This window comes from Onychomys torridus, chromosome 22 (assembly GCF_903995425.1).
Source record: "Onychomys torridus chromosome 22, mOncTor1.1, whole genome shotgun sequence".
Taxonomy (NCBI): Eukaryota; Metazoa; Chordata; class Mammalia; order Rodentia; family Cricetidae; genus Onychomys; species Onychomys torridus.
The window spans coordinates 28692598-28715556 of record NC_050464.1 but is presented as its reverse complement, the minus strand read 5'-3'; the positions used below and the strand labels follow the sequence as shown (position 1 = coordinate 28715556).

The following is a 22959-nucleotide window of genomic DNA, read 5'->3' as shown; positions in this document are numbered from 1 at the left end:
CCTCTGGGGCTCCTCCATACCCCAGCAATGGAGCAAGACAGAGAGGCTCTAGATAGCCTCTGGGGCTCCTCCATACCCCAGCAATGGAGCAAGACAGAGGGGCTCTGGACAGCCTCTGGGGCTCCTCCATACCCCAGCAATGGAGCAAGACAGAGAGGCTCTAGATAGCCTCTGGGGCTCCTCCATACCCCAGCAATGGAGCAAGACAGAGGGGCTCTGGACAGCCTCTGGGGCTCCTCCATACCCCAGCAACTTCCTGAGCTTCCCACCTCCCTGCTCAGAAAGAACAATGGCCACAGGTACCAGGGCGGCCTAGGTTCTCTGTGGGCACCTGGTGTGTGGCCCTCCCCATCCTGGGATGAGCTTCCCCATCTGAGAAGAGGTCTAGAAGGGCTGGATAGTGTGTCTGCATAGGAAGAACAAAGCTGCTGTTTCCTTATCTACCAGCCCTTCACAAACACCGCCTCTGTCCTCAGCCTCCAACTATGGCCAACCCCAGTCCCCTCTCATCGCCCTATTTAGTAGTCCACACTGGCAAAACCACACACACAACAGTATTTACATCATGAGACTGTGGTCTGGTCTGCACTCAGGGCTCTGTGGTCCCTGAGAAGATGTGTTTATCTGTTCCTCACATAGCATGCTTTCTTCACTCACTTTTCTTTGGAGGCTGAAGTTCTGGGTTCTGCATCACCACAGGGGTGAGTGAATGGATCCTGTTGGCAGGCAGGAATTCAAAGGCTGTGCTAGGAGCAGTCTGTGCAACTCTGGGATCGGGAGCTTGTCAAGGGAGCCGTAGGCCAGTCCCTGGGGGACTGGTTATCTTTGCTGTAGGCCCGGCTACTGGCCTGGGCCAGGCTTGCTGGACAAAGTCACCCCTGAAGAGGACAGTTAAGCAAATTGGAACCGTCGGTTCCAATGCTTGTCACAAGCCCCTGCATGCTTCAGCTCATGGCCGCTCAGCACTGCCATCTTTACAAACAACTGTCTCTTGGGCAAGCACCCATGAGCACACACTCCAATTTTACAGCCCCCCATGAAAAGAAAAAAAGAAGAGGAAAGAAAAACCTTCCAGGTACTCAACAGAGTAATGTTGACACTGTAATGTCACCAGTGTGCCCCCTTCTCCTGCCGCCAACCTGTCACTCACACACAGTCAAACTTCTAACACACACCAGCACCTGGCACTCCTCTAGTAAAAGCCCCTAACATTCTCCTACGTTCTCAGGTGACATCTAAACTTCCCCATGCACAAGGCTCCACTTGGTTTTTCCCTCCGCCAGCACAGTCCTGACCAGGCGTCACAGCAGAATTCCAGGCTGTCCACGAGAGCCACGGGCTCCACGGAGCCTCCCTCAGCCAGCATTCCCTCCACTGAGGAGGCCTTCCCTTGCATACCCAACCCCACATCTGTGTTCAGCAAACAGCCTTCTCTATGGCCCACTTCAGATGTCAGCACAAGAGTGTGGCTGTCATTCTGTGGGTATCACAAAAGCATAGAGCCGTCCCCTCCTGTGGCTCAGGAGTACCTTGAAACCAACAGCCAGGCCGGGTCCATCCTGGCAGGAGCACTCTGTTGAGTACCCGGAAGGTTTTTCTTTCCTCTTCTTTTTTTCTTTTCATGGGGGGCTGTAAAATTGGAGTGTGTGCTCATGGGTGCTTGCCCAAGAGACAGTTGTTTGTAAAGATGGCAGTGCTGAGCGGCCATGAGCTGAAGCATGCAGGGGCTTGTGACAAGCATTGGAACCGTCGGTTCCAATTTGCTTAACTGTCCTCTTCAGGGGTGACTTTGTCCAGCAAGCCTGGCCCAGGCCAGTAGCCGGGCCTACAGCAGAGATAACCAGTCCCCCAGTAAATGTAGGGTGCACATACTTAGGACTAAGCAGCAAGACTATACACATGCTACCCACTCAACAGGCCAGAGTGGTCCTGTGCTTTCCTTTGTCCCCTGAACCCCTACAGCACAGGGCTTCCCTCCAAGCCACTCTCAGACAAGACAGCCTACTCTTCACCTGCAATCTGCAAGAACACCCAGGGCATCATTTATTTATGCAGCATTAATACATGCCACTTCTCTCCAGGCCCGCCTTGCACGCTCCAGTGCTCAGCCCTTGTTAAATGAGGCCACAGAGGGGGCTCCCACGGTGTCACTTCCCATGACTGCGGACAGGATGGCCATGGCACTTTCTTCATGGTGAGTTCCCAGGATCCTTGTCAGTGGAGCATTCTTGAGTGCAGCACAACTCCCCATCCAGCAGCCCCAGGTAATTGCTTCTGGCTGAGAGGAGGCGGAGGAGGAAAGACAGGGAGGGGAAGGAGCAAGGAGAGGAACCACTGGATGCCAAGAAAGGCAAGAAGATGGAGACAGGCCTGGGGGCTGGGCCGGGGAGGGCACAGCCACAGGTCAGGGACCAGCTGGAATTCCTGCCTGTGTGAGCTCCAAACTAGGGCCACCTGGTGAGCTGCCCTGGGCTCTGGCAGTGAGAACATGGGGGTGGGGGCGGGCCGAGATAAACAAAGTGGTGCTCTCACTAAGAGGATGGATCAGGGAAGGGTAAAAAGAGAAGAAAACACCAGCCGAGTTAGTGATAGCCTCCTCCAGCAGGAGCACTGCCCAGGGCCTACATCCTCCAGGCCAGCCCCTGCCTTCCTGGTAGCCCGAGAGAGCTGCAGGCTACAGGACGGGCCACCATCCTTAGCATAACTGGTTCCCACCCATGTAGCGGTCCCCAGGACTCTCCTGCTGGATCACTTGCCATCTCCCTCTACAGTGCTCACTCAGTGCTGAAGACCTCGGCAGGCCTCCGTGCTGTGTGCAGCCCCCAACAGACAGCTTTTCCTTCCCTCTCCTCAGCAGAACCTCCCTCCACCCTTCCTGTACCCGAGACCCCGCAGGAACAAATGTGCTCAGGCAGGGAGTCGGGGAGGGAGTGGATCTCTCTGAGCGCACAACATGCAAGCCTGCTAGCCTGGCAGCAGCAGTGGTGGCATGGCTGGGGAGGTGTTCCAGCAGACTTATTTAGAGCTGAGCCCCCGTCCACATGCTCCCCCAATGCTGCCTGCCTGCCTGCCTGCCACTGGGGCTTTTCAATCTGTGTCTATATTTATCACTTGAAGCCGTTGGGATAATGGCAAGGCCAGAAATAGCCTTGAAGACATTCACGTGAAGCTGATGGGCAGGCCCCCAGATCCCAGGCTGACCTCACCCCAACATCTGCCTCTTGGCAGTAGGGAATGGGGAACAGCTGGATGGGGCCGGGCAGACAGTTGCAGACAGATGGGAACAACATAATCCCTCTTTCCCTGCTGGCCTTAGCCCTCTGTAGTGAGGCAGGGGACACGTCTGAACAGATATATCACAGCTGCCAGGCTGAGGGGAGACGAAGGTGACATGCTTTCTTGACGTCAGTGTGCTAATCGGAACAGACCTTCCAGCTCAGAAAGGAGAATTAAGGCAGCGGGTCCAGGCTCACTGAAAGCAGGTCACTGCCACCCTGGGGAACAGCCCTCCTGCCTGACCCTCAAATTGAACCTGCATATGCCTGTGTGGGGGGAGGAGGCACGGGTCCTGCTTCTTATACACCCAACACCTTTCAACCTACAGTGGAAAGGAGACGCACAGGCAGCCCTGCTAGCCAGAGCGCTAAGGACCCCTGTTCCCCTTCTTGAACCCCAGTGTCGAGCCAAGGCTCTCCCATTGGGAATAAAGTGTCCAAAGGACTGAACCTTCAGTTTGGAGACAAGCCCCTGCTCCATCACCAATGGCACCAATGGCACTGTATTCCGGGGTCTTCCAGAAAAGTAATACTCTGTGGTCCCACACAAACGCTGTTCTTCCATGGGGAGAGTGGGCTGGTCTACCGTGCTCTCCAAGAAACTGGGCTCTGGGTGCTGGAGAGGCCTGGAATAGGCCAAGAGGAGCTTCAGGGGTATGTTGGAACCATAACCAGGGCTGATGTACAGTCAGGGCAGGGTGTCAGCAGGCTGCATCACAGTGGAGAGCCAGGGACATGTGGATGGAGAAGTGAGGCTCCTTCCTTCTGGTAGCAAGTACACAAGGGCCACAGAAATAGCCACAAGGACAGTGCATTCCTTGCATCCCATGGTGTCAAAGTCTCTACTGACACCCGTGCTGGGTGCCCAGCCTCTGTCCTGCCACCCTCTAAGCTTATACCTGGCGACCTGGCACTCCCTGAAACTCCAAGCGCAACAAGAACTTTGAGGACTAAAGGCAGTGGTTTGTGCTCTTCTGTCTGCATCTCCCTTCTCTCCAGGAAACTCGTCGACACTCTTCAAAGCCCAGCTGAATTGTTCCCTCTTCTAGGAGATCTTCCCCATTAGGCAGCTAATTGCTGTCTCCTTTCTGCTCCAGCTGCGCTACTGGCCTCTCCAGCCATGAATCACAAGCTCACATCTACATCTGTCCCTCCAGCCCAGAAGGACTATTCTTCCACCTCACTGGATCCCACTGCCCGGCCAGATGAGAGCATGAACTAATTCCAACCCTGATGTTCACTTAGAGCTGTCATTATACAACAACAACACACCAGGGTGGTACCCAGGGCAGAGGCAGAGCTGGGTGATCTCTCAATGCCTTGCCAGCCTGCTCACTGCTCGGTTAGGAAGCTGCTGCTCTGCTGGGACACATCAACAGAGCCAGCAGCAAGGGAGGAAGAAGGGTAGGGAGCTGTAGGGGAAGTCAGGGAAAGGGGAGAATCAACCAAAATGAGGTACCTATTGAAAGCTATTCCTTTGTAAGCTATTAAAAAATGAAAGTTTTTAAAAGGACACCTGTGACATCAGATTGCCTTGAGGGGCCATCTGATGCGCCAGTCCTGGGTGGATGCCCCCAGTGCGCTGACTTGTGCTTTAATGAGCTCCTCTGCAGTGAAGTACCAGGGGATGAGCGTGACCCATCTCCCCAGGTCATCTGTCCTCGAGTGACAGTGGAGAGAGTGATTCTTAGGAAGGAAGGAGGACGGGGTCTGGGGAGCTCAGACCCTGCGGGAAGCATTCTCCGCACGGAGGAGAGGATGGCTCCCCTTGAGCCCCACACAACACAGCCCTGGCTTCTCTCTACCTCCTGCACAGCTCCAGCTCGGGCACATTTACTTCATGCTGGCCTAACGACTGCCTACTGAGGCCACTCCTCAGCCCAGGGGTAAATCAGCAAGCCCTTTTCACAGGCAGACAAAAGCCAAGAGAAGGGTAAGTCCTGCAGCTATCACAATGTGGGGACAGCACCCAGCCTTGGGTCCCAGGCACAGGGGTCCTAGAGCGCCAGTCTATACCTGGGAGTCCCAGCAGAAACAGCGGAGGGCCTCTGGGCAGAGCATGTCCGATGCTGCAGGTCAGCACAGGAGGAGGCTGCACAGGGGGGCTGCAGCCTGGAGGACGATGTGGAGGGAGCTAGAGGTGTGTCTTCACAGACCCCACAGTCCTTTGGTTTTGATTGCTGGAGTTTTATTTTGCTGTGCTTGGAAGCAGAGCAGTCCATGTTGGCACTGAACTTGAAATCCTCTCGGTTCAGCCTCCTGAGTGCAGTTACTCTGCCACTCTGCTCAGCCTCTTGGCTACGTTTTCAGGGCACAAAGAGTCTCTGGTTGCTATACTGCCCTCACCCTCCGTCCTCGGGAGGTGCCAGCAACTGGCTCTCCAGAAGCTTGTTGTACACAGATGCCTGGAGTCTGGCCAGCTCCCCCCCCCCCCACCCCTGCTCCGGGTACCTGGCCCTGTTGCTCTGCCTGTGGTACCATGTTCTTAGCCATGTCCTGTGACTGCCAGGCTCCTCACCAGAGCAAAGGGCAGGTGCCAGCGGCAGTCTGTAAAGCAGTCAACGGCAGCAATCTCCATGTTGCTGCTCCTCAACTGTCTGCGAGGCAAATGGAACAGGCCGAGTTACAGTACCAAGGGAAAGCAAACTGGACGCCTGCTTCCACTTTGGCCTACAGACTCACACCTCCTCAAGAGAACAGAAACAAGACCTCCTCTACCTTCTCCAGGTGGCCCCCTGTTCAGGTCTGGGACACCCAGGTCCTATTTTTTTGAACCCAGGGCACAGCACAGACCTCTTCTATCTACCATCATTAGAAACACAGTGACCGACCATAGCCCTCCAAAGAAACAGCAAGCAGACACAGACGGGCGATGGGGTCGAGAGTACAGCAGGTCCTCCTGGTGTGATGTCCATCCTGGTGACACAGCTGGCCTTCTGCGTCCCTTTACTACGACAGGTGAAGGCAAAGACTGAAGAGGAGACCATGGTGGACGTGAGCTCTGGCAGTGCACACCGCTGTGTTTGGGGGCTAGGGAGGCTGCTTCATTCCTTAGATCAATGATCCCCTGACCCTGGCCAGTCTTGAACATGCCTCAAACGTGAACCTTTTGCCCCACCTCTACCACACACACTTTGGCTGACCTGTCAGCTCCTGGAGGGCAGGAAGGTTTGCTCCCTGGCCCCTGCCCTTCCCTCAGCAGAAGCTCAGTAAAAGCTGAATGAAGAGCACCGTGAGCTTTGGCTTTGATTTACCCAAGGCCTCGGATATCACAAACACTGCAATTCAACTAGAGTCAGAATCTTGGGCAGTGGCCCAGAGAGAGCTGCCACAGGCAGGCCTGGAGTGCCAAGAACCTTCAGCGTGCAAAGCCTCGGGCCCTGTCCATAGCAGAGGACGCCACCCACGGTGACACTGGCACCACGGATCCCACTGCTCAGCTGTAGCAGTGGGGGGCCGGCCCTTTCGCCTGGGGCTCATATGCCTACACAGGCCTTCCAAGGGACCGCCCAGCTCAGCTGCAAAAGTCTGGACTTAGATTCCAGGCTCCCAACTCTTGGCTCTGTCACTAACCAGCTTGATTGGGGACACAAAACTTCCTGTACTAGGCTTTGGTTTCCCCACAGGTTACATTAAAAGTCGGGTCAGAAGGTCTCCTGGGTCCTCCAAGGCTACAAGAACCTTCTTTTAGATGTGGATTAAAGCCTCCAAGAGTCCTTCCAGGTCTACTTGAAGATAGACCTGGAGTTCAACAGCCAGCCACTCCTAGGTCCAAGCACCCACACCTACCACCACCGCAGCGTCCCCATGCTCTTCCTGTCTCCTCCCTCCACCCTCCAGCCTGTTCACAACACAGCAGCCACTGATCCTGGTCCTCAACTGTCCAAACGCTTTCAGGGCTTCACATCGAAGTCAAGATCAAGGCCTTAACACCAACCTATAAGGCCATGCCCTCTTCCCTCCCGGACCTCTTCCCTCCCCCACTATTCTTCCCTTTGCTCGCTCTATAACCCCAGTCAGTCCCAGACAGTCTCTCTCTGAGTCCCCCTCTCCTCTCCTCCCTCCCTCCCTCTCCCCACCTCTGACAGTACAAGGCCTCACACATGCTAGGCAATGCTAGGCACAAAAGCTCTACCACGAAGCTGTATTCTCAGGCCTCACTTTCCAGTTTGTTGAACATCCTAAACGACTGATTGGACTATTGTATTATCATTATCATTGAGAGACGTTAGATATATTTGAGAGGTAGGGTCTACTGGGAGGTCTTAGAACACTGGGGACTTGCCTTCAAAGGGGAAAAAAGACCCCACCCCATTTCTCTTCTGACTTTCATTCCTGGCCTTGAGGGAAGACCTCTGCTTTGCCACATGCAACGTCGTGATGTAGGACCTAGCATAGGCCTAAAAGCAACTGGAACAACCAATCACGAACCGGAGCCTCTAAAATCATTAGTCAACCCAAACCTTTGCTAGTGATTACCTCAGGAACAGAAAGCTGGCTCACACAAAGCATACTTCATCGGGTGATCCTGAGCAGCCGAGAAAATGCCAGCCAGACTCTGCTGCCCGGCTGGACATAAAGTCCACCTGCAGGAAGCAGTGCCTTGCCTAAGCAGACAGGACCCAAGGAAAGTGAAAAGGACTGTGAAAAGTCCTCAGGGGACTGCATGCCAGGGGACGGGAGGCCTGCAGGCAGACAGTGAGCCCTTGGAGGTTTGTGGCAAAGTCCGTGTCCTGTACACCAGTGGACGTGAGTCAAAGTAGTCCCTCAGACCACAAGAATACAGACAGGACAAGCCAGCAGGCCAAAGCGCAGAGCTGGCTCCAGCCTGGCTCGGCCATCACATCTCACCCAGCTCTCCCACCAGCACTGTGGGGAAAGCAGAGGGCTGAGGACAAGCTTTTTGCCTCTCAGGGACCTCAGGGTGCTGCCTGTACCCCATGTCATGTCATTAGGCCCTTTCCATTTTGTCCTTTCCTGGTCTGAGCTGTGATGTGGCCTGGACCCAAGGGAATAAACTGGCCAACTTTTTCACATGGGGACAAGGCTGAAGACAAAGAGAGATAAGAAACTGTGGCTCAGAGGCTCAGCTGCCCAGGAGACACAGCCACCTAGGTCCTGGCTTCAGCTCAGATCCAGAAAAAGGTAAGGGAGGTGGGGAGACACCCAGAGTCTGTGTCCATTACCGCTGTGCTCTGAGACTCCACCCAGGCCCTCTTCCTCTGGAGGAGATGGTGACCTTCCAGAGGCCTGTCACGGAGACAATGGCAGGAAGTACCCCTCCCAGCCTGAGCCTCCCCAGGAAGTCGGAAGGAAGCCAAGAAGGCCTGTGCCGGGAGACCCCCCCTAGCTGCTCTCTAGCCTCAAGGACACCGAGGTGAGTCAAGGCTGAGAGCCAGCCCCACTACGTCACTCGGAATGAAGTGTGTTCAACTTGCTGAGGGCAAATGCTCTCCCCAGCTGGGACCCTCTCTGGGGCAGACTCTCTATGATGCCCTGCCTCTGGGCCAGGCAAATGAAGAAGATGCCAGGCTGCCTGGAAACAAGGCAGTCCTCCTGCTGGGCCCTCTAGCCCACCACCCTTCTGGAAGGAAAGAGCTTGGTGTTCCTTTGGAGAAAGAAACTTCTCTAAAAATAAACTGTTGGGCCCTTTCCTTCCTCACCCTGGCAGAGGAGGGCAGGGGAGCACTCCTGTTCTCAGTCACCCCTGACAGTGCTGCTCTCCACTCAGAGACTTGCCTTCTGCTCAGAGTCCTGTGCCCATCATGTTACTACCAACTTCCAGGGCAGCTCAGAGGCCTGCAGGGAGCAAACACGATCGTCCCATTCGGGCCTGCTGTATGCAGGACAAACTGAGGCCGTAAGAGAGGAACAAAGTCTCAGCCACTAAAGGGCCCTCAGACTGACAGCGCACAGGCACACACAGGCCTCAGAGCTCATGGTGGCGATAATCTGATCAGAGGCACAGCAGTGAGCCGGGACCGGGTGAGAGGAAGGATGGGTTATTATGGCTGGGGGCTTACACAGCTGAAGGACTTGAAATGGGCTCGGGAGGCAAGAGAGGAAGCTGGCCCACAGAGTGGGTAGAGGGGACTTCAGGACACTGGCACACACAGAACGCACCAGGATGCCTCTGTCTGCTTTGTCCACATGGCACCCCTGGCCCCCGGAACAGTGCCCCCCTCTTCTGCGTTTATAGGCGGGCATACCACGCACACCACACCTAATGTCTACCGAGCACTTGATGAATGTTTGCAGGACTCAGGAGTGGTGCAGGGAGTCACCGAGAACCCTGGGCAGGCGGGCTGTGAGGCCATCACCTCTGCAAACTTACTGATGGCAGAAGCTAAGCAGGAAAGAGCCCCTTCCTGTGAGAAAGGAAACAGGAAGTGGAGGCCCCAAGCCAAAGCAGGGGCAGGGTCCCTCTGAGCACCCAGAGGTGACATCAACATTCAGGTCCTGCAGGGTAGGGCTCTCTGGGGACCTTGACTAATGTTGGAGCACATGTCCAACCATGGGGCACAGACATGACCACAGAAGCCATGAGCTGGGGCTGAGTGTGCTGATGTCACTATTTCCATAACCCTCCTGTGCAGAGACACCTTGGAATGTGAAGTGAAACAAAACAAAAAAACAACAAAAAACCATAACATAGCAGCTCTCTCCTTAGCACTTGGAGGCCTTTTCTTGGCAAGTGAAGAAAATGAGCAATTAGAGAAAAGAACAGCTCTTGGTGCCAGCCTGTAAGCAGAAGCCAGAGGCAGCCCAGGCAGCCCTGTGCCCCGGAGCTTCCTAGTGAGGAAGGAGCTCAGAGGGAAGGGACCAAGAGGAAGTCAGGGCAGAACCTAAAGGCCCAGACACCGCATCTGGAAAGCTGAGAAGCGTCCAGAAAGCAGAGTCAGGGGGAATTCAGGGAGGAAAGGGAAAGTTACTTTGCCACCGATTCTATCCATAGAGGCCTCCACGTAAAGCAGAAGGTCAGAGGAGCCACGGAAACAATGTGTGTAAGAAGCAGAGCAGGTTCAGAGGCACAAAGCCTAAGAAAACACATGGAGGCCAGTTTCTGGGTCACTGCTGCAGCTTGTGGGCAACAGGGTGAGCAAGCAACCCAGCCTTGGATCTTTGAAGAGGTTAAAAGGCCCCTGGGGTCCTCAGCCAGGAAAAAGTCACCTTCAAGTCAAAACTCCTGCCTACCCCAGCAAAGGCTCCAATAGCCCTCCAACTTTAAAGGGTGGGCAGGAAGGCAGGGCCACTGTGCAGGTAGTCAGTCTTTACCTGTGGATCTGAGCAGCTCTGTCGATGTCTCCACACAGGAGGAACGATCAGTTTGTCCACAGAAGTTGGGACCAGGACATGCGCCAGCATCCTGCAGGGAGAAACCCAAAGGTAGAAGACATGAGCCACCTGAGCTCCTCATTATTGTATACCAATCAACAGGGAAAGTACAGAGCCAGCCTCAGCCTGAGCAATGTCAGGCCCGAAACCTTAGTGGAGCAAGAGCGCCAAAGGGCTGTATATGACAGGGAGGTATCCACTTTACAAAACCTGATGAGTGCATCGGGGAGGAAAGGCCTAACTCAGACCCAGTGATGGCTCTACCTCCACACTGTCCAGTAGGACAACAGCACAGGAGTGGGGAGCGATGCGTCAGCGCACAGCTGCCTTCTCACAAATGACGGGAACTCTTGGCTTCCAGCCTCAGGGTTTTACTCAGGACCCTGTTAGGATTGGAGGACATCAGGCCATAGGGTGGGGGCGGGGAAGGGACAGCTGGAAAACTAGGCAAAGCAGGAAGGAGTCGGGAGACACTTGGCCGGACACTTGGTTGGAAGATGCAGGTGACCTCCAGCCTTGCCAGTAAGCCTCTAAGACCCTTAGACACATTAGAAACAGATGCCCATCTCTACTGAGCCCAGAGGCCACAGCGAGCTCACAAAATGGGCTGAAAAAGAGAGAACTGGATTTTTAGAGAGTCCCAGGCCCAACTGGTCTTACAGACAACAGACTACCCACAAGCACCAATGAAGCCACTGCTCAGCCCAGGGCTGCCACAGGAACCTGAGAATGCCCAGGTCCACAGCTCAACACTAGTCCTCACCAGTCACACACTTAGGAGCCCTCTTCCCTGCGCCTGTACTTATCAACCAACCGGCAGCTATCCAAGAGGCCCTCCAATACTTTTCCTCCAGTTCCCCAGCAGGCTACAGACACGAGACTACTTCAGGGACCAATGACCAAGTCCAGGACAGTCCTAGTTCAAGGGCTGTCAGAGCAGTCTTGAGGAAAGCATGAAACCCAAGGGACGCTCAATGGAGGACCAGGGTGACAAAGTGATCATCTGCCGGGGAGCCGCACAGCCAGCAAAGCCAGAGGAGAGGAAGAGGGAATGGGGATGTGCGGAGAGCTAGTGATGCACAGCAGTGGGAGGTGTGGCTGCAGGGAACGGCGGCGCCTCTTCACACACACCCACACTGCCCATCCTACACCCCAGGGAACACCGTGGTGAGGGAGCTAGCAACTTCTGGGGGCTGGCCTTCAGACCCAGGTTCCCCAGCGGCCCTGCCTCTGCCTCTTGTGCTCATGCATACATCTTTTTACCTCCCTGACCCCGGAGCCAGCGCCACATCCCCAGTTCCCCACAGCCCAGTAGTGGCAGCTGCTCAGGCTGCCCAGTTCACTCTAGATGCACCTGGTGCTGCAGCTCCCCCAGCTCCACACAACTATACCATCCTGATTCTTAGCTTCCTCTGCCACACTTCTCAACAGCTATGAGGTCATCATTTAGTGTCCCCACATTCGAGGTAAGGGAAACTGTGGGGGGGGGGAGAGGGTTTGCCATGGCAACAGCTTGGTTAGTGGTGGGCCAGTTTTGTCAGGTAACCCCCCCCATTCTACGGGACTAGCTTCCCCATGGGTGAAAAGGTCAGTGGTGACTCACACCCAGCAGAATCACTTCTGCAGAGGCCAGGGGAAAGAGGCAAAAAGCCAAGACGGGTGCTGTGGGGACTTACGTCCCGGACCAAATCCACTGAAGATCTGAGCTGCATGCAGCACCAGGTCTCATGACAGTCACTGGCAGACCAGAGCTCAGGACAGGTGCACAGAGCCCTCTTAGAATGCATCACTGGTCAACCCAAGTTCCCTTCAACCACCTGGAACACACACAGGGAGAAGTGAAGAAGCACCCCCCTTGCTAAGGTCTGTGGCAAGCCTGCTCCATGTGGTCAGCCATGACCCCAGGAGCTGCTATTCCTAGGAGCAAGAAGAAAATATTTTGCTACCTTGTGTTAAACTTGAACCTCCCGGATGGCCCTCGAAGATGTTGAGAACTGCAGGGAAGAGAAAAAGAAAACCACACCAAACCCGCTTGGGAGACAAGAGCAGCAAGAGTCGGAATTACTTTCCTGAAAAGTTTTCAGATCCCTGGCGCTGTTTGAGTTGGTGGAAGTGAACTGGTACACAGATCTGCTTCTCTGCATGGTTTCCATGAATAGAATATCAGTCTCTCCTCATCCCCACTAAATAAATGTCAAACAAACACTTAAAGCATACCGGATTGGTGGGGCGCCAAGTAGCTCCCTTGCCCAGACGTCCGCATGCCTCAAGCTGGCCCCGGCTGGAAGCCACTACGGGTGGGTAGTGGGACAGAAGCCACCAGCCCTGCCGTCTCCACCCCCCGTTGACACGGAGATTGAGGCAGGTGGCTCCAAAGCAAACTGTCCAGGGCCATGGAGAATCCAGGTCACCAAGTTTTCAGAATTGACCTATGCCCTTCAATGCCATGAAGCCCCCGCTTGAAAAGCAGTCATTATCGTCAGTGCTCACTAGTCCACTCACAAGGGTGTGCGGCCAGCCAGCACGCTGTCTTAGGCTGGAACGTTCTTGTCACTCTTCAAAGAAACCCAGTACCACGAGAGTCACTTCTTATTCCCTCTTCCTTCGCAGCCCCTGGGGACCACTAATTTGCTTTCTGTCTCTGTAGATTTGCCTATTTTAGACATTTCACATCAGTGGAGTCATACAGTACGCGGCCCTTTCACATCTGGCTTCTTCTCCTAGGGTTGTGTTTTCAGCGATCACAGTAAGTGGCAGTATGCTATTCCTGGTCTTAATGTCTTAATTTTTAATGTAATTTTTTTTTGCAGTGCCCGTGACTGAACTCGAAGTCTCACAAATGCCAGGCAAGCTCTCTGCCTCTGAACCATATTCCCAGCTTTCTTCATTCCTTCTTATAACTGAGCGACAATTCTGCTGAATGGGAAGAACACAGTTTTGCTCCTGTTCATCTGGCATTTGACATCTGGACAGTGCTGATAACTGGGAAGAAGCTGCTGTGAATGCTCATGGACAAGTTTTTATGGGGACATGTTTCCGATCTTTCTTAGAATTTAAATAAAATATATAATTCAGTCTGCTTGCTTGTTGTTACATTGGGTAGTAAACCTAGGGCCTCATGCATGCTAGGCAAATGCTCACCACTGGGCTATACCCCCAGGTCAGTGTCAGTCACTTAATTTACACCAAGCGAAAAATACATCTGCATTTTGACAACTATCAAAACTCAACAGATAGCTTGGTTACTGAGTGAGACAAGATCCTCTCTTGGTCTTGCAGCCATAATCTCCTTCCTCTACCCAGAGCATCTGGGGGGAACTGTGTGACCAAACCAGGACTAAGTATGAGACCCACGTAGGACTCAGCCTAGAAGAAGCAATGGGACCACGGTGCTCTCTGGGGGCGGACTGTAGACAGATGGGCTCTGAAGGCAGGCTCTGAGGCCTCGCGAGCCGCTGAGACTCTCTGGGACTTGGTTTTCTCATCTGAGAGAATGGACACTAGTACAGACTTGGCACATCTATGAGAAAGAGTCTGAGAGCAACCACTTAGCCCCCTCCTAGGCCCGGACCATTGCTACCTTCACTATTTCATAGACACATGGCATACACCAGACTGAGGAGGGCCCACCACACAGCCACTTCTGGGCACAGGGGCTCAGACAGTTCCCCACATACCATTCCAGCTCTGCTTCCCCCCACCCCTTGAGATAAGGTCTCACTATGTGACTCTGGCTAGCTTCAAACTCATTATGTAGATGAGGCTAGCCATAAACTCACAGAGATCACCCTGCTTCTACCTCCTGAGTGCTGGGATTAAAGGTGGGTGCCACCATGCCACAGCTCTCTATTGAGAGCTGAGTCTCTGTGTTCTTCAGGAGACTGGTTCCTGGCCTTTCACTGTGCCCCACCTGAGACCAGGAAGAGCGTGCCCCTGGGACCCGTGTCTGGGCAGGCTGGCTGAGCATCTCACTGCCTGGCTCTGGCAGCTTCATCTTCTGAGGTGCTCACCCACCACACTGCTCCGGAGCGGAGCTGCTCTTTCTTTCTCAGGCCCGGCGTGCTGCAGACAGTGGGGACTCTCAAGACTTTCAGCGTGGAGAGCCCTTAAGTGCATGAGTGGGGCCGCTGGGATGCCACGAGGGGCTCTCCTCCTCCCAACTCGTGGACGGCAAGCTCAGAGCTGAAGCAGGATACCAGGAGCTGGGAGAGCAGAGCCGAGGAGACAGGGCCCAGCAATGTTTCCTTGAGAGTGCAAGAGTTCATGGGGAAAAACCCAGTGTGTGTACACACACACACACACACACACACACACACACACGAACACACAGCAGAAAAAGAGAAATTCTTAGCCTGCAGCAGTTGGTAGCATTATGTAAAACCCCAAGCCCACAAAAATATCATTTGGATGATAAAAAGTTAAATTTAGCTAAGTACAGAGTGACTAATACTATGAGGGAGAGGCGGCAGCACCCCCAGTTGCCTGGAGCTGATTCAGCTGGCTTTTAGAAACTTCTGACAAGTAACCAGGGCCGGTGCAGCGCAGAATAACAGGTTATGTAATGAGAGGCACAGCCTTCAGCAACACTAAACAGTGCCAGTGGGAGACTGTGGCCTTCTCCAGGAGGAACCACTGGGGATGGCCTGACCTGATGCACCTGGACCCTGCCCCTGAGAGCCTGCCTAGGGGATCTGTGCTCCAGAGGCACCAGCCAGAGGTGCTGGCTCTTGAATAGGTCCGCAAAGACCTTTCCCAAAGCGGTAAGGACAGACTGTAACTTTAACGGCCTTCAGGAAGCCAGGGCCATGTGGTGCCCCTTCCTTTGAAGGGCCCTTTGACCCGGTGTAACCGCCAGAGTAGGTTGGAAGTGACGCTGCGCCAGGTTTGAACCTCCATCTTGGGCAGCCTGGCTAAAAACTGAAGGCAGGTGTGCAAACAAGTATGTGTCTACCTAGATTCACAGCAGCACTCTGTCCAACAGCCAGAAGGCGGGAGGAGGCCCAGTATCCAAGGAGGGAGGTCCAGATCCGCACAATGTGGGCATCAGTACAGTGCACATCCACTATAGAAAGGGAGGGGACTCAGATACAGTCCACAAGCCCTGTAAACATTCTGCCAAGTGAATTAAGCCGGTCACAAGAGAATAATAAATTTCATCCATTATAAGAGATAGATAGGGTAGTCTGACTGATAAAGACGGGAAGCAGAAGGGGGGCGGGTCTAGAGGCTAAATGGAGGAGACAGACAGATGAACAGACAGCTGTGATCCATGAGTTTCAATTTCACACGAGAATGTGTGAATGAGTGCTCAACAGTAACCATACACTTTAATGCCACTCTTTTGCACACTTTAGAATAGTTGCTGGTTTTTTGTTTGTTTGTTGTTGTTGTTGTTGTTGTTTCCTGGTTTTTTTGAAACAAGGTTTTTCTGTGTAGCCCTAGCTGCTTTGGAACTCGCTCTGTAGGCCAGGCTAGGCTCAAACTCACAGAGATCCACCTGCCTCTGTCTCCCAAGTGCTGGGATTACAGGTGTGGACACCACCACCCACTTTAGAATGGTTAAATGCTCAATTGCATGCTCCATATAACCACCACAAGGGGAAAAGTAAGAAAAGAAGGAGGGCGTAGAAGAGGCAGCCCAGAGTTTGCACTCCCGGAGGTCACCCAGCTGGGAGAAGCCTGGCCTAGGCAGTGGGGACATGCAGGGAGCCCCTGCTGGTGCTGGGTCACTCTGTCACAGGAGTTGGGCTGGCCTCCAGCCCAAGTCAGGCTGTAGCAGCTGACGCAGGTGAACAGAGGTGCTGCTGTCGCCTGGTCCTGCCCAAGTGACCACCTCAGAAGCAAACCCATGAGAGTCTGGGGCCACTATTAGGCAGCAACAGTCAACTGTGGTGTAGCTGAGGGGTTTGCAGAAACTCCTGTTCCTAACAGGAGACTAGGGAGGGCCTCTCGTCCTCTTCAAACACACGAGTCACTAAGAGTTTCAGTGAGGCTTGGGAGGAGAATGACTTTCCATTCTCGGCATCCCAGTGGGGTGGGTGCTGAGGTCCCGCAGCTACGCTGAAGCTGAGAGATTCTCTAAAGACCCGCTGGGGCAGCCACGCCATCCGCTAGCTCCAGCTCTTCCTTGTCATGTATTGCACGGTCCAGAGCTGGGACTTGAACACAGTTGGAGAGTACCACTGTTGGGACTTCCTGTGTAACAGGTGATACTTAGTGCGGGGCTGAGACTGGAGTGCCAGCTGGAGATTCTGTGTCAGTCAGCTCTACTGTCTGAGACTCAGTTCCATCATCGTCTCCGAGTGAATGGGACCTAAATGCTCTCTAAAAAGCATCCCCACACAGCCCCGACATCCCACAGGCCACAGTTCTAATGGAAGGGAGTGTGGATGCAGGACCAAGCCCCAAGCAGACTCCAGGTGAGACCATGGGATGAGGGCATGCACAATACTGCAGTCTCCCTTTCCAGCCCCAACTACCCAGCCAGCTGACTGATAGACAGCTCCAGAGGACACCAATGGAGCCCCGGGGGATGGCAGAACAATGTCAGAGAACCACAGGCCCCTAATTTGCTGCATGGAAACCAGCATGCAATTCAATGATAAACAGGAATGCTGTTAAAGCTGGGCATGGGGATGGAGGCCTGTAATGCTAGCTGAGAGGGTGAAGTAAGGGAACGGTAAATTTGAAATCAGTGTAAGCTACATAGTGAGCCGCCCACCCCACCCCCACTCCCACACACACATGAACCTTTACTCTGAAAAGCAAATAAGCCTAGGAGGTTGATTGTTGATAATATCTATGTTGATAATCCAGGGATATCTAAGAGAACAACTGGACACATGTAATCATACTATAAGTACATGGTAGGAGCTTTATCCATGATATTCACTACTACCTGGCTCCAAAACCCTTATAGCCTATGTTCACTGCATGAGATAGAAACAAGCATCTATACCAAGAATCCTAGTTGAGGGCAATCTGTAGTCAGTGAATAAAGGGAAAAGCTCTGTGCATCTTGGTAAACACAAAAACAAAGAGCTGGGCCAGGGAGTTCTTGCAAGCTGGAAAGCAGTGGCTCCTGAGACGGGAACCTTGTGCTGGTGAAGAGCTCAGAGGACAGGGTCCTCTGAGGGCCTGAGAACCTGGACAGGAACAGCCTGATGCCTGGGGGTGTCAGAGGTGGCTTTGCAGGCCTGCCTGGGGTCTGCCTGGCTGCCAGGAGCTTCTCATAGTTATTCTTCATCTTTGCTAGTGTCAACACAGTGGCACTGTGGTAATGATGGGAAATATTTACATACCACACCACTGATGGGTTGTTTGGACCATCTGGCTACTGGATGTGGAAAGTATTGTCAAACACACGGCCCTTCCATGAACACTGTGTTGGAGGCCAGACCACAGAGACTGAAATGGCAGCCCACCACTCTCTCTTCCACAGAGAACTGAGAGGCCATCTCCTGTTTATGTCTCTGTGGCTCATGCACACAGGCAACCCCAGTCACCTGTGGCTTGGGAGCAGGGCCCCAGGAAGGTGGGTTCCACCCCTGACGTAACTGAGCTCAGCATTCATGACAGTCAAGTTCCAGATGAGGGGCTCTTCAGTAGTCAAGTGTTCCAAAGCAGGTCTCATGTGGCCAGCCACAAATGACTGGGAAGTCACAGGCAAATCAATTCAGCTGTCTATCTCTCCAACATGGCTCAGCCTTTACAGCTGCAGCAAGCTGAGGATGGTGGCGTTAGCCTTGCCCAGGGAGAATTTCTTCTTCGCTCTGCCGAGTTCTAACTCCATACTGGACCTGTAGAGATTTTTTGTTTTTCTGGGTTGACGTCAAGTTTTTTCTTTCTTTTTTCTTTTTAAGTTTAGGGTGTTGGGTGGGTTGTTTTATTATTATTTTCTTAATTTTAGTAAAGGCAAAAGAGTTCTTTTCCGAGCCTGTTCTAAAGTAGCAATTTTCTTAATGAGAAGCACACGCTTGCCACCCACGTGAGGAGGCTGTGTCGGTGCCGATCACATCGCCCCGGGAATGTGGCAAGACATGTTATCTCCCTGACAGCCGGTGAGTCCATGCCCCACGCGGCCTGCCAGGGTTTACTTCAGTCACTGGCATGGGCTTCACTGGGGTATACTAGCAGGGAAGGCCTGGCCATGCTTCTTCACCAAAGCAAAACTTGGTCTACCTACAACCTCAAGTGACCCCCACGAAGCAGGATGTGATGGTATCCCACCACAGTCCCAGCACTTGGGAGGTGAGACAGAACAGTCAAGGCCAGCCAGGACTGCACAGTGAGTTCCCACAGCACCTCAGCTACGTAGTGAGGCACCACCCGAAACAGAACGAGACAAAGAGGCTAAAGGAAATTGCTGTTTGAAGGGAAAGGTCTACTCTAGAGCTGGTTCTGTTCTTCAGGGCAGCCAGGAAACGGTGGGCAGAGTCTTCAAGTCATTCTCAAAACACGGAAAGCTTACTCATTTCAGAACATCCACAATAATAATGGTCTCCGTCGACTATCATAAAATAAGCCCCAGGCATGGTGGCTCATGCTTGTATTCCCAGCACTCCAGAGGCTGAGGCAAGACGACCTCAAGTTCCAGGCTAGCCTGGAATAGAACAAGACCCTGTCTCAAAAATAAAGAAACAAATATGCCCAACAGGAGTGTTGTGAGACCAGAAAATAAACATATTGTAGTCTGACGGGTGTGACGGGTGGGCTGTACAGGTTTGGGTGGTACCAGCTTCCTGGAATCTGTTTTGGCTATAAAATGACCATATTGGGGTTGGGGATTTAGCTCAGTGGTAGAGCGCTCAGCCTAGCAAGCACAAGGCCCTGGGTTCGGTCCTCAGCTCAAAAAAAAAAAGACCATATTGTTCTAACTACTTCCTGGGTACTGGGATGAACTAACTCAGGCCAGGGGTCTCTCTGTGTCCAAACACTCCGGGGAAAGACATTGGTCTTCCCTATGTTTTTCTCTTTGCAGTGGGTGGGGTCCACAAACCTCCCCTGTGGACAGAGGACCATGACAGAAGTCAGAGCCCCTGCCAGAGGTGTAGAGTCCTGTTCACATCTGGGACAATTCCTGTCTCTCCCGAATGAGTAACAGCTGACTATGACACAGCATTGAGGCTGAGTGGCACTGTCCTACACGTACATACAGCGTGGATAAGGGCTTTCACTGACCGAACACCTGGCATCTCAGCAGAGCTGGGCCAACATATCTCCAAGAAGCTTCTCCGGCAGCTTGGAACCTTGAGCCCAGCAGCGGAAGGGACTACCCATGAGCAGCTGCTCTAAGCCACAGTGAGGTTCTAAACAGACACCTGCTCTGCCCAGCCACACCCCGAAGAGCCAGGCAAAGGCTCTTTTTACAAACATTGTCATCCGAGCCCCTCGGAAAACAGGAAAATCATGAGGAGGACTGCACCCAGCTCACTAGGAGCTGCACTGTGTCACGCCGCAGCCACACCTGCAGACACAGTAGAATTAGGCAGCTTACTTCCCTGTCAGGGCACAGGACTTCAAGCCACCGAGGGCCAGCTGGCCCGACTACCCTCTTTCTGGGGCTCCTTCCTTGGCTCTGGTATCACTGACTTCTCTCCCAAACCAGACCCCAGGGAGTAAGTGAGCTCCAGGGCTGGCCAAGCTCTCACCAGTCAAGGTGGGCCAAGCTGAGACGGCTCTCTGTGCCTCCTCTTTAGGTTAGCCTTTTCTATTCCTTCCTGTCCTTCAGTTGAAGAGGAAAGCACTAGTGAGCTATGGCTCTTGTGTGCCGTTTACACAGATGGGACGTTCACTGCACTGGCCATTTGTGAGCACACAGTACAGTGACACTAAGTTTATTTATCACATTGTGCAACCATCGCTGCCACCAGCCTCCACTCCAGAGTGTCTTCACCCTCCGACCCGAACTCTGTCCTCACCAAACCTCACAAACCATCCACCCGTGGCGCCAACCCCTTCTGTGGACTGTGCAGCTTGTGTGAACTGTAGCGTTTCACCACGTTTTATAGGTCTGTACAACCCACGCTTATTGAAGGTCCTCCTGGGTACACATGGGCTCCCCTAACATGTTTTCCTGAAAGAAGGCTTTTATCAGGCCAGACCACTGGGGACCCAGAAAGCTTCAGTTATTCCTTAGATACCCGTGATGGACAAACTGACAGAAGAGAGGCAAGGCCAAGGAAGCCCCTTCCCTCCTCCCTATTAGGAAGGAAGCTTCCAGGCTAGTCTGAAGACAAGACTCCTGAGCATCAACGGCAACAGGCATGGCAGTTTTTGCCTGCTGGCTGCAGCCTGCCTTCCGAGGTGGACAAGCCTTTCAGCCAAGCCTTGTCTCGGGTTTTCCTTTCCCCCGCCTGGGGTTTTGAGGTTATAAACCAACGCTCACATTCACATGCCATATGCTGCGTTGCAGATTTACACTGCTTTTGTGGGAGCAATCCAGCCACAATGGTCCCCAGCAGAAGGAAAACGCCCCACTGATTTGGCCATGCGGCCTCCAGAACTGCATCCCAGAGCTGACAGGGTGAGAGCCAGCACCCTAGTGTAGCACCCTTGCTTCCCATCTTCTGGCACCACCGTGAACTCCACCAACACCCATCCCCAGCAGGCCCGTCTGCAGAACACAAAGACAGTCATTTGAGGGATCTGGCAATGCTAAATCTACCACCAGGAGTTCCCTCGGCAACTTACACTGCAGTAAGTTCAAAATGCAGTGAGTAACAGTAGGCAGCTGCTTCTGTTCTTTAAAACAATATACATTGATACATGCAGAGAATGTCTTGGAAAGAACACACATACATATTCACACATAAACAGACATACACACACGCAATGTGTAAACACAGTCAAACATACAAACACAGATATACCCATATAAGCATTCATACATACACATACACACACGATAAGCACTCATAAACACACATACATATATACAAACACACCAACACACATATACACACACTCATAAACATAGACACACACATAAACACACATATACACATAAACACACAAAAGAACATATACACAGCTACACACACACACACACACACACACACACACACACACACACACACACACAGAGCTTTTACTGTCCCTGGAAACTTTGAAAACAAGAGTGGCAGGAAGTCTGGCATTTGCATGCAGACCCTTCTCAAGTTGCTGTCAAGTATAAAACACATTGTTTATCCAAGGAATTTTAGGAAAAATACACATCAGGCCTTCCTGACTATTTTATTGTTTGTATAGAGTATGTTTTCATTCCATAAATCACAGACATAATCAAATTTATCTTTAGTCATGTGCCATGCACCATTTTTTCAATGTTTTGCCATATGTTTTTTGAAAATGAATCAGGGAGTAAATGATTAATGAATAGCAAAGAAAAACATTGGAGAAATCGTGTTCTTCAGATAGTAGAAAACCCTTTTTTTTGGGGGGGTTTGGTTGTTGTTGTTGTTTTGAGACAGGGTTTCTCTGTGTAGTTTTGGTGCCTTTCCTGGAACTTACCCTGTAGCCCAGGCTGGCCTTGAACTCACAGAGATCCTTCTGTCTCTGCCTCCTGAGTGCTGGGATTAAAGGCCTGCGCCAAGTAGAAAACTCTTAAGTCCTGAGTTGTTAGAGAACGTTACAAAACTGGGTGATTCTGAGGCACGAATAAGATTCAGGATATTAAAGGTGATGCATACCACCGAAGGCGCAGTGAATCGACCTTTACAGGGTCTGATGATTGTTTTGAAACAGCAGAACAAATCTGGCTGTGGTGGTACACACATGCAATCGCAGTTGGGAGGTGGAGGCAGGAAGATCAAGAGCTGAAGACCAGGCTAGGCTACATAACAAGTTTAAGGCTAGCCTGAGCTACAGGAAACCCTGTCTCAACCCCCACTTCCCATCTGGGAGGAGGAAAGGAGGAGGAAGGCAGGGAAGGTGAGGGAATGGGGCAGGGGCAAATGCACAGAAAATAATGAGTGGTTCAAATAACTTTAAAGTACATTTTTGGAACAACTGTGAACTAATTCTGCGAACCTCATTCAGTGATCCAAAAGACTCAAAAAACACAACTAAGACAACCAGCAAACTGCCCTGTGAGCTGACTCAATTCTGGACTCTCCGGGGATGAGTGAATGCCTAGTTGGAGAACTCCTGCATGGTCACCTCCAACTCTGTCCTACTCACAGCCTGGCCAAGCAGGATGGCAGCAGCCTCTCCTAGGCCTAGGCTGACTGGCCAGTCACCATAAAGATTTGGAGAAAAGCTATGACACAGGACCTCAGTCCTAAGACAACCATACTAGTCTCCTGGGTGGCAACAAGCTTCCTCTGATGAAATAAAGTAGAAGAGAGAA

General features: G+C 52.7%; 1 protein-coding gene across 6 annotated transcripts in view; it reads right to left on the bottom strand.

The window, feature by feature from the left end:
• Nucleotides 1–22959, bottom strand: part of Pitpnm2 (phosphatidylinositol transfer protein membrane associated 2) — a 132127-nt gene that overhangs the window by 88688 nt on the left and 20480 nt on the right. For 5 of the 6 annotated variants that reach the window (XM_036171729.1, XM_036171734.1, XM_036171733.1 and 2 more), the window contains exon 2: nt 10551–10641. The exons of the other annotated variant lie outside the window; for it this stretch is intronic. The gene's annotated coding sequence lies outside the window, so the exon portion shown is untranslated. The remainder of the gene's footprint in view (nt 1–10550; nt 10642–22959) is intronic. 6 annotated transcript variants of the gene reach the window in all.